This window comes from Suricata suricatta, chromosome 4, assembly GCF_006229205.1.
Source record: "Suricata suricatta isolate VVHF042 chromosome 4, meerkat_22Aug2017_6uvM2_HiC, whole genome shotgun sequence".
Lineage (NCBI taxonomy): Eukaryota > Metazoa > Chordata > Mammalia > Carnivora > Herpestidae > Suricata > Suricata suricatta.
In genome coordinates this window covers 117,545,802-117,562,018 of record NC_043703.1, presented here as the reverse complement: position 1 = coordinate 117,562,018, position 16,217 = coordinate 117,545,802, and positions in this window count along the sequence as shown.

Genomic DNA, 16,217 nt, shown 5'->3' with positions numbered 1-16,217 from the left:
AAGACAAAAGGAACAGTATGAGCCCAAGAAAAAATAAGCACTCCCACATTTCCATAAACACCAGAGAGCAAGAGAGCCCAGAAGTGTCTGTGTTGGCTAGATGTCAGACAAAGCTGGCAGCGCCCTTGGAAGCATCTCAGTGAGAGGCCCAGGGCTGTGCAGACGCGAATTTCTCAGAGTACATGTCTCCACAGCCAGCCTGCTCTCTGCCCCACCACAGCATTCGGGTGGGAAATTTAAAATATTGATTTACAATACACCTAACTGAATATGCATTTATTACACTGTTGATTTACAGTCAATAAATGACTTTTCTTTTACACTGTCCAAGTTAGATCGCTTGCCTTGGGAAGTCTGACTGTCTCTTTCAGACAATCAGCTCTCTCTAGTCATAGACTCGTGCCTCAGAGGCCTCCTGTGCAGGATGAGAACCCGCAAGATGGAGACCCAGGGGTACAGGGGTAATGGTGGAGTGAGGTGGGGAGGAACAGTGCTCTGGATGCCTGTTCTCCTCAGACCTCACCACCCTCATCCCTGCCTCCCTGTCCATCTTCCGGAGTGCTCAAGCCTTCTTACCAATTCCTCCATCCTCCTCCCTTTTCTTTCCTCTCCTCCTTTGAAATATTGTCTATAAGGACACAAAGGAAACACGCATAATTTTAACATAATCTGCTTGAGAGTGCCTGGGTGACTCAGTCCACTGAGTGTCTGGCTCTTGATTTTGGCTCAGATCATGATCTCATGGTTTGTGAGTTTGAGCCCCATATCGGGCTCTGCACTGACCATGCAGAGCTTGCTTGGGATTCTCTCTCCTCCCCTCTCTCTGCCCTTTCCCCCAGGCTGGCTTGCTCTCTCTAAATAAATAAATAAGTAAATAAACAAACAAACAAAAACAAAATAAAATAATCTGCTTGTTTAGAGGGGACTCTAAATACTCACCCAGTGTCTAAGGCTGGAGCAACTTCCACTCTTTAAGATGAATCACAGACCCAGAGAGGAGTTTGGGGACCAGGATAACCAGGACAGGGCGGTCCCCTGGTGGGGCGGGTGGAGGGATATTCCCATGCATAACCACAGGAGGGCGCCTCTGAGGAGCTGCTGACAGCGCAGGGATGGGTATTTGCTAAATGGCGTGTAGGGGCTGAGTCCAGGGACGCCATCTCCTCAGCAGGGTCTGGACCAGCCTCTGGTGAGAAGTGAGGCGGGTACTTGCGCAGGCGCCCGGGCAGGATGGCAGGCACCGGGGCTTCTCCAACCGGGGCTTCACCTGGGCTTGGAAAGCAGGAGTGCTCGATGTGCTCAAAACTGAAGGCTCTTTCTCAGGTGCTTCTGGACTGTGTCATCTCCAGGGACTCTCTCTCCATCCCTGGGGGGAAGAGCACCCCAGTAATACCCAATATGGGACATACCATGCTTTGGTAAGGGAAGGCACAGAGCTAATTTCAGTGCTGTGACATTTCTTGCATCCAAGTGTTGTAAAGCAGATTCATACTCTCTTTATGTATAATGTACATAAACTGAATAAGACGCATGTGCTCAAGCTTTAACCCCCACCCCCAATTCACTCTTTGGATCATAGCAAAATGGACTTAGGAAAATATCTGGGGCTTGAAAATGTATAGAAATTTTCCCAGGAACTGGTGGCTTGGTTTTGCGGACAGAAGGAGTAGCTAGTCCCTTGGGGCAATTCTGGAATCCCAAGGTGAGGACATTCCTGCCTGGCCTGAGTTAAATAGAAAACTAGAAGCTCAGAAGCCTTCTGGGACACCCTCCTCAGTCCCCAGGGTCAGCTGACGGCTGTGGATCATTTCATTCTGGCATTTCCCACTGCTTATTAAGAAGGAATACATTTAATAAAGCAGAGAGCACACATTTGTCCCTCAGCAGGCCTGAAGTCCTAGCACTGCCAAGGGTGCTGGTAGCTATTTATTTCAGCATTCCGAATGGCATCTCCTCTCCCTGAAAATGGGTTTGCAGGCTGGAAGAAAGAAACATGTTTATCACCAAGTGAAAGAAGGGAAACGGCTACATCATCTCCTGGTATTGCAATGATCCCCCACCTGTGGTGGGATCATGCTCGCCCCCGAGGACCAGGTTTGTGAGGTTTCTAGCCGTGTGGCATCTGAGCCGGGACCACGGTGCCAGGATTTTCAGGTAACCATGCCAGCAGCAGATGGAGCTTACAAATAACACAACATAAATGTTCAAGCTGGATGGGAGCTTAAATTCTCTCATCTGCAAGATGGCAGGCCAGGAAAGTTAAGGGCGCCACCCACATGATGTACAAGGGCAAATGTCACCCTTTGTCCCTATCAGTGCCCTTATCTGAGGGGGAGGGCATGTGAAATCTTTGACATTGATTTCAAGGACATGTGGAAACACAGACAAATGAAAAGCAATGGCTGTCTGAGAGGAAGAAAATAAAGCAGTACTTCCACCAGGAAGCTCAAAAATGATTTCTGTTAATGCTGTAGAATACATCAATGTTTGTGTCTCCCTCTCTCTAGTTCTGTGCCCAATGCAAGAGAATGAAGACTTCATAGACACGTCAAGAAAGGTTACAACTTTGCCCATACGGCACGCCACAAAGGATGACTTAATAATCCCAAAGATTCAGTATTAAACCTTTTCTCAAACCATCATATCAAAAAAAACAGAAACAAGTAACAAACTGATAGTTTAAAAATATATATTACTGGAAATAAAAGAAGAGACTATTAAATTTTAAAAGGCGAGGGGAAACAATGTTTGCCAAATTATTAATTACTTAGAAATTCCAATGTATTGGAGGTGCCTGGGTGGCTCAGTCGGTTAAGCGTCCAACGTGGCTCAGGTCATGATCTCACGGCTAATGAGTTCAAGCTGCACATCGAGCTGTGCGCTGACACCTCAGAGCCTGGAACCTGCTTCAGATTCTGTGTCTCCCTTTCTCTCTGCCCCTCCCCCACACAGACTCTGTCTCTCCCTCTTAAAAATAAATAGGGGAGGAGCCAAGGTGGTGGAAGAGCATGGAAGAATTTTTGTGTCTCACATCCATGAAATACAACCAGACCAACACCAAACCATCCTGTACACCTAGAAGACTGATTTGAGAATTAACACAACAATCTGCACAACCTGAACTCAACAGGTACATGGCGAGAAGAGGTGAACGGGGAAGAGAGAAGTCACGGAGGGTAGGGAGCTGTTTTTGCTTCTGGAGAGAGGATGAAGATGCAGGGGGAGAGTACGAAAAAGCTCTGCAGTTGGAGAGAAAGCGGAAAAGTGGAAACAGCCGCAGGGACTGAACTAAAATGGGAGAAAGGAGAGGGTTTAAATTCCATTAAGACTCTATAAACAAAGAAAGCAGAGTCAATACCTGGCATTGCTCTGGTGAAAAGGCGAATCCCCAGGAGCAGAGTGAAGTCCAGGGGTCCTAGGGTCACACGGGAGAGGCGGTTCCCCTGCTGGGAGGACTTTTGGAAGAGGCTGTGCGCCCCTCCCCCCAAAGGGCAAAAGCCCCAGTGGACCTTGAACAACAGCCATATTTGCTGGTGCTGGAACAAGGTAGTTCAAGGTGAAGACTGGTGCCAGATGTGTGTTGTGATTTTCCATAATCCCTGAAATGCTGCCGCTACACAATCGCTGAACTTTTTCTGGGGCGGGCTAATACCCAGCTGCAGTCTCTGGTCATCGGTAGCAGCACAGTTTGGTGAACACTCCTGGGTACAGCCAGCGCCCAGCTGTTGTTTGGTGAGGGTCAAAATGAATCAAAGCCACAGTCCCTCCAAAGTGAGAGGTCAGGAGAAATAGCCACATCTGAGATAAAACTCAGGAGGGTGGTGCCGGCTGGCAATCTGATGGCTTGGTCATGGAGAGTGTAAAAGCGGGGAGTGGATGGAAGCTGGAGACAAAGGACAGGTGGGCGATTGCTGGTCAGGGGAGAACAAAGTTTAGATACTAGAGGCCATGTATCTGGATGACGCCATTTTCACCCCTCCCAGGCATGCGCATACACACGTAAAAGTGTGCAACAATCCACCTGGGTAAGCTAAGCAGCGCCATCTAGTGGAGAAAGGAGCCATTACACTAAGCCCCGCCCAACAGGGCCAACCTTGCTCTTCAGGAACACAAGTCTCTCTGCCTGTTCAGTTTAGGGACTATAAAGTGATTCATAGTTTGACTTCTAGGGAAAAACGATGTAATTCGAATCATATTGCAGTCTGCTCACTGGTGCAGCTATTCAATTTTTTTTCTTTTCTTATTCTTGAATACAGAAAGAAAAAATTTATATTTTCAAGTTTTATTAAAAATATTTTTCTTTATTTTTTTCTACTATATTTTTTACATTTCTGTAAGTTTTTAAAATTCTATTTTACTTCCAGCATCTCATTTTATTCACCTTCATTTTATTTGTTTTTCAAACATTTTCCTTTTTTTTTTCTTTTCTTCTTTTCTCTTCTTTCTCTAATGTATCAAGCTCCTTTCAACAACCAGACCAAAACACACCTAATATTTAGAATCATTTATTCGATTTTCTGTGTGTTTTTAGTTTTAATTTTTTAAACTTATAAATTCCTCTTCTTCCATAAAAATGATAAAAGGAAGGAATTCACCCCAAAAGAAAGAACAGGAAGTAATGACAACCAGAGACTTAATCAGCACAGACACAAGCAAGATGTCTGAACCGGAATTTAGAATCACGATAATAAGAACTCTAGCTGAGTTGAAAATAGATTAGAATCCCTTTCTGTGGAGATAAATGAAGTAAAAATTAGTATGAAATAAAAAATGCTATAACTGAGCTGCAATCTTGAATGGATGCCAGGCTGGCAGGGATGGTGAGGCAGAGCCACAAATCAGAGATATAGGGGACAAACTTATAGGGAATAATGAAGCATAAAAAAAAGAGGGAGACTAAGGCAAAAGAGCATGATTTAAGGATTAGAGAACTCAATGACTCATTAAAAAGGAACTACATCAGAATCATAGGGGTTCCAGAAGACAAAGAGAGAAAAAAAAGGGGGTAGTAGGGTTATGTGAGCAAATCATAGCAGAAATCTTTCCTAACCTGGGGAAAGACAGACATCAAAATCCAGGAAGCACAGAGGACTCCCATTAGATTCAATGAAAACTGACCAACAACAAGGCACGTCATAGTCAAATTCACAAAATACTCAGGCAAGGAAAGAACCATGAAAGCAGCAAAGAGGAATAAATCCAAAACCCACAAGGGAAAACATATCAGGTTTGCAGCAGATCTATCCACAGTAACTTGGAAGGCCAGAAAGGAGTGGCAGGATATATTCCATATGCTGAATCAGAAAATTATGCAGCCCAAGAATTTTTTATCCAGCAAGGCTGACATTCAAAATAGGAGAGATAATAAGTTTCCCAGACAAATGAAAATTAAAGGAGTTCATGACCACTAACACAGCCCTTCAAGAAATTTTAAGGAGGACTCTCTGAGGGGACAAAAGATGGAAAAAAAAAAAAGACCAAAAACAACAAAGACTAGAGAGGACCAGAGAACACCACAAGAAACTCTAACTCCATAGGCAACATAATGGCAATAAATTCATATCCTTCAGCACTCACTCTAAATGTCAATGGACTAAATGCTCCAATCAAAAGACATAGGGTAACAGAATGGATAAGAAAACAAGATCCATAATTTGCTGTTTACAAGATACTGAATTTAAACCTAAAGACACCTTCAGATTGAAAGTAAGGGGATGGAGAACCATCTATCATGCTAATGGTCAACAAAAGAAAGCCAGACTAGCCATACTTATATCAGACAATCTAGACTTTAAAATACAGACTGTGACAAGAGATGAAGAAGGGCATTATGTTATAATTAATCCACCAAGACCTAAAAGTTGTAAACACTTATGCTCCAAATGGGATAGCACCCAAATATATAAATCAATTAATCACAAACATAAAGAAACTCATTGATAATAATACCATAATAGTAGAGGACTTCAACACCCCACTTACAGCAATGGACAGATCATCTAAACAAGAAATCAACAAGGAAACAATGGCTTTGAATGACACACTGGACCAGATGGACTTAACAGATATATTCAGAATATTTCATCCTAAAGCAGTGAAATACACATTCTTCTCCAGTGCACATGGAACGTTCTCCAGAACAGATCACATATTGGGACACAAATCAGCCCTCAACAAATACAAAAAGATTGAGATGATATTGTGCATATTTTCAGACCAAATGCTGTGAAACTCGAAATCAACCACAAGAAAAAATGTGGAAAGATAACGAATACTTGGAAACTAAAAACTATCCTACTAAAGAATGAATGGGCTAACCTAGAAATTACAGAGGGAATTAAAAAGTATATGGAAGCCAATAAAAATGATAACACCATAGCCCAAAACCTCTGGGATTCAGCAAAGGTGGTCATAGAGTAAGTATATAGCAATTCAGGGCCTTCCTAAGGAAGGAAGAAAGATCTCAGATGCACAGCCTAACCTAACACCTTAAAGAGCTGGGAAAAGAACAGCAAATAAAACCCCAAACCAACAGAAGACAGGAAATAATAGAGATTAGAGCAGAAATCAATGCTACTGAAACAAACAAACAAATAAAACAAACAGTAGTCCAGATCAATGAAACCAGAAGCTGGTTCTATGAAAGAATTAACAAAATTTATAAACCACTAGCCAGTTTGATCAAAAAGAAAAAAGAAAGGACCTAAATAAATAAAATCAAGAATGAAAGAGGAGAGATCACAACCAACAAAGCAGAATTACAAACAATGATAAGAGAATATTACAAGCAATTATATTCCAATATAATGGGCAATCTGGAAGAAATGAAAAATTCCTGAAAACATATAAACTACCAAAACTGAAACAGGAAGAAATACAAAATTTGAACAGACCCATAACCAGTAAAGAAATCACGTTAGTAACCAAAAATCTTTCAAAAACAAGAGTCTAGAGCCAGATGGCTTTGCAGAGGAATTGTACCAAACATTTAAGGAAGAGTTAACACATACTCTCTTGAAGCTGTTCCAAAAAATAGAAATGGAAGGAAAACTTCCAAACTTTCTATGAAGCCAGCATTACCTTGATTCCAGACAAAGATGCCACAATAGACCAATTTCCCTGATAAGAACTATAGACCAATTTCCCTAATGAACATGGATGCAAAAATCTTCAACAAGATATTAGCCAACTGGACCCAACAATACATTAAAAAAACTATTCACCACAACCAAGCGGGATTTATACCTGGGATGCAGGGTTCAATATCTGTAAAACAATCAATGTGATTCATCACATCATAAAAGAAAGGACAAGAACCACATGATCCTCTCAATAGATGCAAAGAAAGCATTTGACAAAATACAGCATCATTTCTTGATTTAAAAAAAAAAAAACCTCAAGAAAGTAGAGAAAGAGAGATCATACCTTAAGATCATAATGGCCCTACATGAAAGACCCAATCCTAACTAATATCACCCTCAATGAGGAAAACTGAGAGCTTTCCCCCTAAGGTCAGGAATAAGACAGGGATGTCCACTCTACCACTATTATTCAACATACTATTGGAAGTCTTAGCTTCAGAAATCAGACAACATAAAGAAATAAAAGACATCCAAATTGGCCAGGAGGAGGTCAAACCTTCCCTCTTCGCAGTTGACATGATAGTCTATATGAAAAATTCAAAATATTCCACCAAAAACTTCTAGAACTGATCCATGAATTAATTCAGCAAAGTCACGGGATATAAAATTAATGCACAGAAATCAGTTGCATTCCTACATACCAGCAATGAAGCAACAGAAAGAGAAATCAAGGAATCAATCCCATTTACAATTGCACCAAAAACCATAAAATGCCTAGGACTAAATCTAACGAAAAAGGTGAAAAATCTATACACTGAAAACTATAGAAAGTTTATGAAAGAAATTGAAGAAGATACACACACAAAAGGAAAAATATTCCATACTCCTGGATAGAAAGAAGAAATATTGTTAAAATGTCAATACTACCCAAAGCAATTCTACAGAGTCAGTGCAATACCTATCAAAATAACACCAGCATTCTTCACAGAGATAGAACAAACAATCCTAAAATTTGTATGGAACTAGAAAAGATCCCAAATAGCCAGAACAATCTTGGAAAGAAAACCAAGGCAGGAGACATCACAATCCCGGACTTCAAGCTGTATTACAAAGCTGTAATAATCAAGACAGTATGGTACTGGCATAAAATTGACACTCAGATCAAGGGAAGAGAATAGAGAACCCAGAAATGGACCCACAAACATATGGCCAACTAATCATTGACAAAGCAGGAAGAATATCCAATGGGATAAAGACAGTCTCTTCAGCAAGTGGTGCTGGGAAAACTGGACTGTGACATGCAGAAAAATGAACCTGGACCACTTTCTTACACCAAACACAAAAATAAACTCAAAATGAATGAAAGACAGGAAGTCATCAACATCCTCGAGAAGAAAGCAGGCAAAAACCTCTTTGACCTTGGCTGCAGCAACTGCTTACTCAACATGTCTGCAGAGGCAAGGGAAACAAAAGCAAAAATGAACTATTGAGACCTCATTAAAATAAAATGCTTCCACACAGCACAGGAAACAATCAGCAAAACTAAAAGCAACCATCAGAATGGGAGAGGATATTTGCAAATGACATATCAGATAAAGGGTTAGTATCCAAAATCTGTGAAGAACTTGTCAAACTCCACACCCAAAAAAACAAATAATCCAGTGAAGAAATGGGCAAAAGACATGAATAGGCACTTCTCCAAAGAAGACATCCAGGTGGCCAACAGACACATGAAAAAATGCTCAACATCACTCATCAACAAGGAAATAGAAATCAAAACCACAATGAGATACCACTGCACACCTGTCAGAATGGCTAAAATTAACAACTCAGGCAATAATAGATGTTGGAGAAGATGCAGAGAGAGAGGATACCTTTTGCACTGCTGGTGGGAATGCAAACTGGTGTAGCCACTCTGGAAAACAGTATGGAAGTTTCTCAAAAAATTAAAAATAGAACTACCCTAGGACCCAGCAATTGCACTACTAGGTATTTACCCAAAGGATACAGTTATGCTGTTTTGAAGGAGCACATTTACCCCAATGTTTATAGCAGCACTATCAACAATAGCCAAAGTATGGAAAGAGTCCAAATGTACATTGACAGATAAATGGGTAAAGAAGATGTGATATACATATATACATATATACAATGAGGTATTGCTTAGCAATCAAAAAGAATGAAATCTTGCCATTTGCAACAATGCAGATGGAACTAGAAGGTATTATGCTAAGCAAAATTAGAGAAAGACAAATATCATATGACTTCACTCACATGAAGACTTTAAGACACAGAACAGATGAACATAAGGGAAGGGAAGCAAAAATAATATAAAAACACGGAGGTAGACAAAACAGAAGAGACTCCTAAATATGGAGAACTAATAGAGAGTTGCTGGAGGGGTTGTGGGAGGGGGGATGGGCTAAATAGGTAAGCGGCATTGAGGAATCTACTCCTGAAGTCAGTGCTCCACAATATGCTAACTAACTTGGATGTAAATTAAAGAAATCATTTTTTAAAAAGTGACATTACTGCTTTGGTGAATAAAGAAAAAAACCATATATATATTTACATATATATATATCTCAAGGTGGTAAGCAAGAAAAGACTGAGGAAGAGAAGACTAAGAAGACAGGTCAACTAAATGCAATATGGTACCTGGGACTAGATTCTGGAACAGAAAAGGACATCAGTGAAAAATTCGAGCAAAAGGAATAAAGTGTTTCGTTAACCATGTGGCATTAATGCTAACTGCTCAGTTTTGAAATGTGTACCGTGGTTCAAAAAAATCTTGACAGTTGTGGAAGCCAGTTAGAGGGTATGGGGGAATTCTCTGTACTTTCTTTACCATTCTTTTGGAAACCTAAAATTATTTCAAAATAAAAAGTTAATTAACACAATAAATAAATAAATAAATAAATAAATAAATAAATAAATAAACATTTAAAAATTTGTAAAAAGAAATTCCAGTGGAGACTATCAAAATGTGTGGACTTAAAACAGTAAACAGAAGGAAGCTTAACTTCAAAGATAAACTACACAACTCACTTAAAAAGCTAGAATAGGAGCAGCAAAGCAAGCTCAAGAAACAAGGAAGAAACACAAAAGGGTAAACATTAATGAAAAGGAGAAGGAGAAAAAAAAACCCAAAAAATTAACCAAACTAATAACCTGATTTTTTTTCATAAGCTAATTCTTTGAAAAAATTAATGAAGTAACATTCTGGCAAGACTGATAGAGAAAGGGGATGAGAAGGAGAAATTATCCACTGAAATAAACAAGTATACAAGGAAAGGGAGGCATAAGCCCAGACACAACAAAGATAAAGGATAATGCAATGACCGCTTGAAGTAGGCTTGCTAACATATCATATGTACATCTGATCAAGGGTTGAGATTACACCATCAATTTACAGGAATGCACAGGACAGGGAAACTTGACAGACTAGAGAGGCAATCGTGGGAAACTAGACAAATAATATGATTTTTTCAGATGCGAGGAAAACATAGCAGATGGAGCAGGATGTTAAGGAGAGATTAGACGACAGGTCAACCAAGTGCAATACATAGACTTTGCGTTGATTCTGACTTAAATTTTTTTAATGTTTCTTTTTATTTTTGAGAGAGAGAGACAGAGTACAAGTGGGGGGAGGAGCAAAGAGAGAGGGAGACACAGAATCCGAAGCAGGCTCCAGGCTCTGAGCTGTCAGCACAGCACCGAATGCAGGGCTTGAACTCACAAACCGTGAGATCACAATCTGAGCTCTGAGATCATGACTTGAGCCAAAGTCAAACACTTAACCAACTGAGCCACCCAGGCGCCCCCTGATTTAAATTTTTTAAATGACATTTATGAGACAACTGGAAGTTTAAACACTGGCAGTTTCTTGATGTTAACAAATTATTAGTTTCTGGGAGGAGGTGATGATTGTGGATTGGTTGAAAAAAGAGTCATTGTCTTTTGAAGATTTATACGGGAGCATCTGCAGTTATCCTGATAGAGTGTCAGAGGTTGGCCTCCCATTAATATGAGGGGCTGAGGGGGGGCGCTATAGGTGAAACAAGGTTGGCCAGGAGTTGATAACTTTTGAACCACAGAGGATCCAGTAACCCTTCTACTTTTGGATGTGCTTGAATTTTTCTAAAATAGGGGTGCCTGGCTGGTTCAGTCTATGGAGCGTACAATCTTTGATCTCAGGGTTCTGAGTTCAAGCCCCAAGTTGGGTATAGAGATTGCCTAGAAATAAAATCTTAAAAATTTTTTTTCTAAAGTCTTTAAAGCATTGCAGACAGGTGTTCCATAAACAATGTAGCAATTAGACATTATTGATAAATTTCCTGGGAAATATGAAGTGTCAAGATATAGAATACTTGACTAGACCAATAAGTATCAAAGGGATTGAAGTGGTAATCATAGATCTCCTCCCCAAAACTCCAACCTCAGATGGCTTCCCAGATGCGTCCACTCAACTTGCAGAGATAGATAATCTTTATCCCATCACAGATTATTCCAGTAAATGAAAAGAGAGAAGACTGCCCAGCCTTTTTTGTGAATTAATGAAACCCTGATTCAAAACCAGATCAGGATGATACAAAGGGGGAAAAATGATAGACCTATTTTACTTATGAATGAGAATGCAAAAAATAAGATACTAACTAAATTGATCCAACAATAATGGAAAAAGATACAATTTATCAAGCAATAAAAGATTTGCCAGTGAATGCATTGATGTTATTCATCACAGTTAAGACTAAAAGAGAAAAACTATGTATCTTTTTCAATAGATATAGAAAAAGCATTTAGTGTAGTACACCATCAATTTAAGATTTCAAAATTAATAATCTTACAAACTAGGAATAGAAAAAGTAAGTTTCATAAATTGGTACCCAAAACCTACATCAAACATTTTTCCTTTTTAAAAAAAAATTTTTAATGTTTATTTATTTTTGAGAGAGAGAGACAGAGCACAAGAGGGTGAGGGTCAGAGAGAGAGGGAGACACAGAATCCAAAGCAGGCTCCAGGATCTGAGCTGTCAGCAAAGAGCTCAAATGGGGCTCGAACGCATGAAGAGTGAGATTGTGACCTGAACTGAAGTCTGACATTCAGCTGACTGAGCCACCCAGGTGCCCCAAACATTTTTCTTAAGGGAGAAATTTTAGGCACATTCCTTTGAAGACTGGTAACAAGACAAATACATACTATTACAGCTACTGTGTAACAAACAGTGCTGGAAATCTTAACCAGCGTGGTAAGAAGAGAGAAAAAAGAGAGCAATTTGAAGGGAAAGATCAAACTTCAATTATTTATAAAATATATGGTCATCTACATAGAAACACAGAACAAAGAACCTATTGTAATTAATAAAATTGAGCAAGGTTATCAGAAACAAGAGCAACTCACACATATTTCTAATGTTTATCTATACCAGGGTTCTCAATGAGGAGCGATTATGCCTCTTAGGTAGGGGTGACAAACTTAACAAAATTTAAAAGGATACTCAGTTAAATTTGAATTTCAGATTAGCAATAAGTAATTATGTAGTGAGACATGCCCCGTACAATATTGGGGATAAAATACTGGGTGTCAGTGTTTTATGTGACAGCCCCACCCCCAGAGGACACTGGCAATGTCTGAGGACATCTTGGCACACTGGGGAAGGGGTGCGATGTATCTGACGGGTGAAAGCCGGGGATGCTGCGAGCGTCCTACAGTGCACAGGACAGCCCTCACAACGAAGGATCATCCAGCCCCAAACATCAGTACTGCCGAGGCTGAGACACTTCGACACCAGCCAGAAAACATCGTGAAAATCAAGGGCTGTGCCCAGCAAGTATAAACTGTCGGGATCAGTTTCACAAAGAATTCGCAAAACCTCTATAGAGAAAACTTTGGAACTGTTAGAAAAGGCAGAAAAGATTAGATGAATACAGAGACATTGTATGCTGTTGTGAACATGCAAAAAGTCAGTTCTACTCTGAAAATTGCTAAATTCATTGTAACCCTAATCAAACTTTGAGCTGATTTTTCTTCAGAGGTTGGTTAAGTTTATTCTAAAATTTACATGAAGGAACAAAGGACCATGACTAGCAGAGTCAAGTCTGAAAAAGAAAAGAGGGAGAGACTGGTTTGCTAGATACTAAGACACCCTAGAAAGTCATGGTAATAAAAAGTCTGTCACGGCTCCAGGACAAACAAAAGAGATCAATGGGACAGAAAAGAGCACTCAGAGATAGACCCTTGCAAACTTCATATATTTCAGAAAAGCTGCCACAAATCAGTGAGGAAAGGCAGACCAATTCACTAATGGCATGAAAAACCAAACCCAAACAAAACTGGACCCTACCTGATACTATATAGAAGATTGACACCCACAGGGTTTTACATTAACCCTTTTAAATGAAAAGTAAAACTATACAGAAAATTAACAAAAGACAAGAGGGCAAGGGTGAGAAAGGTCGGAAGTATAAGCCATACAGCGAAACAGAGGGGTAGACTTGCTTACAACAGAAGCAAGGGACTCCTATCACCAAAGGATGCTGTGAACAAAAATCACAAGACGGGGAGAAGATATATGTAACACCTAAAGCAAAAACAGACTGATATCTACATTAAACAAGGGACTCTGGTAAATAAGCAAAGGGAAAAAAAAACCCTGGTTAAAAAATCAGCAGAGTATGAACAGGAAGTTGGCTAGATAATGCCAAGTGTTGCAGAAGATTCGCTGTTGGGGGATTGGGGGCCGGAGCGGCCTTTTAGGAGAGGAACCTGGCAACATGGGGTCAGATTAAGCAAATGCACCACCTGTGATCCCGCTACCCTGTTCCTTCGTATGTGCCCGAAGAGATCATCCAAAGATGATTAAGGGGACGTGTAAAGATGCTTCCTGCAGTGACAAGTTGTGCTCCCAGGGCGGGGAGGAGACATACGTCCAAGCCTGGGTGGGAAAACGGTACCTTCGCAGCCGGGAGGTTGTGCCGTCACTGGAAGTAATGGATTAGCTGGATGCACAGCAGCACGTGTGGGTCTTAAAAAGCATGATGCTTAGTGGAAAACAAAAGACTCTTAGCCAGTAACATTTGTAAATTAAAAAGCATGCCCACAAAGCAATATATGCTTCCCAAAGACACACAAGTAAGTTGCGCATCAACACAATAACATGATTGCTGATTGTGAGTGGAGAATGAGAAAGAGAAATGAGGATAAAGGGGAATAAGAGATTTAAAGAAAGCTAGAAAGGTCCTTGCAAAGACTAGAAAACAAAGGCGCTGAACTGAGCATGAGTAATTTAGTAATTTAGCCTTCTGCACCTGGGGCCTACGGAAAACAAAGCAACAAAGGAAGTAAAAAAAAGTGCAGTGGGCTTGACAGAAGCTGGAAAAGCTCTTCCCCACCTTCAAGCTACTTGGTGCAGACTGTCCATTTGTTTGAAGGAAACAGTTTTCCCAGTGGTGAGGGACCCCTGGAGGAGGAGGCGGGAGCCGGGCAGAGAAGCAGGGTGAGCACGGGAGTGGGAGCTGCTGAGGGTCTCCAGGTGGGGGTGTCCAAATCCCAGAGGGGTGGAGGGCCAGCTGAAGGGGTGCTGTGGCTGTTACCACAGAGGTGGAGGCCTCATCTGTGCCCACTGCCCAGCGAGGCAGAGGGATGTTAATCCTCCTGTCATATATAATAATTTCATAACAAAACCAGGATCATAATATATTGTTGTGGAACATACTTTCATCATGAAGCAGCGTGTTGTCAACACTTTCTATGATATGAAATATCCTTCTACAACAGTCATGGTTTTATGGGGTCCATGCAATTACTTATTGCTCAGGTCCAGGCCCCACCCTCCGCTGGTCAGTGTCCCTTCCAGCTGGCTCCCTGCCAGGTTCAGCCGACAGAGACACTGCAGAAAAGTGGAAGATGGGAGGCAGATGCCAGGGTATTTCTAACCGACTTCTTCCCTGGTCTGTGGTTCCAGCTCCTGAACGCCAGCTCCCCCAGCTTTTAGACTTGGCCCAGCCAGTGGAATAGAAATGGCTTTTTTGGACACTGCTAACCTCTGGGGTGCTTCTCCATACTCTGGCTCCTCAGCTGTTTCATCAGCTGTATAACCAACTGGAACAGATTGTCTTCCTGACAGAACCCTCATCCAGGGTGGGCAGACCCACTCTCTGGAGTGAACCTTCTTTTATTATAATTCGTACAGTAGCCAATATCCTCAAAGCTAAATCTTGGTCTCTATCCGTTTCCCCTACGCAAGTTACTAGAAAACTACACAAAACATGCTTTCGTTGCATATTGCCCGTTTCCCCCCTGAATGGATGTACCAGTTTGCACTCGCAGCAAGAGTGTAAGGGATGCTTGCATAATCTCACTGGCAATCAGGGCCATGTCAGGGGGTGTCAGTGGGGTCTTGTGAGGAACGGATTGCCCAGACTTGTATTTTACTGGAGAGAGGGGAAAGGTAAGGAGAGGGTAGAAGAGCGTGTTTTTTAGATGTTCATCTAAGTAAGGGCTTTATATCCTGAATCTGAATCACATGCCTACAGAGACCAGCCACAGACCCCTGAGGGCTCTGCCAACATCTCAGCCCAACTCCCTAAACAGTACTCAGCCGTGGTTCTTTACTGATACCTGAAAGTTACAGGCTCAAAAATGGCCTAGGGGAGGTCCTCTATCTTCCAGTTCCATTGGAACAGAGTTTCTGAGAAGAGAAATATCTGGGGTCAAGAAAAGTCTTGGCCACGTGCCTGTCAAGCAAGCACATACAGTCAAAATCAAGATACTCATTAATTAGTCACATCGGTTAGGACATCCTAACATGCCCAAGAGATGACTGCATTCTCCAAAATTCTCATGAATCACACACTGAATATTTTGAAAAAAATGTTAAAATTTATTAATAGTTAACATCACATAGTTAATTCAACTAGTTCTTAATTATACATGACAACATCTTTACTAGACTGAGTGCTCAATGATTTGAGATTCAATACAATCCCGGTCAAAGATGGAGATTCACTGTATTTACATCAGGCAAAGCAGCAGCAAGGGACTGTCACCTAACCGTGGGAACACAAACATTCAAAATGCATTTTCCAGCATTCCTTTTTGGAAACCAACAACACATGTGTAATAGCCACACGCAC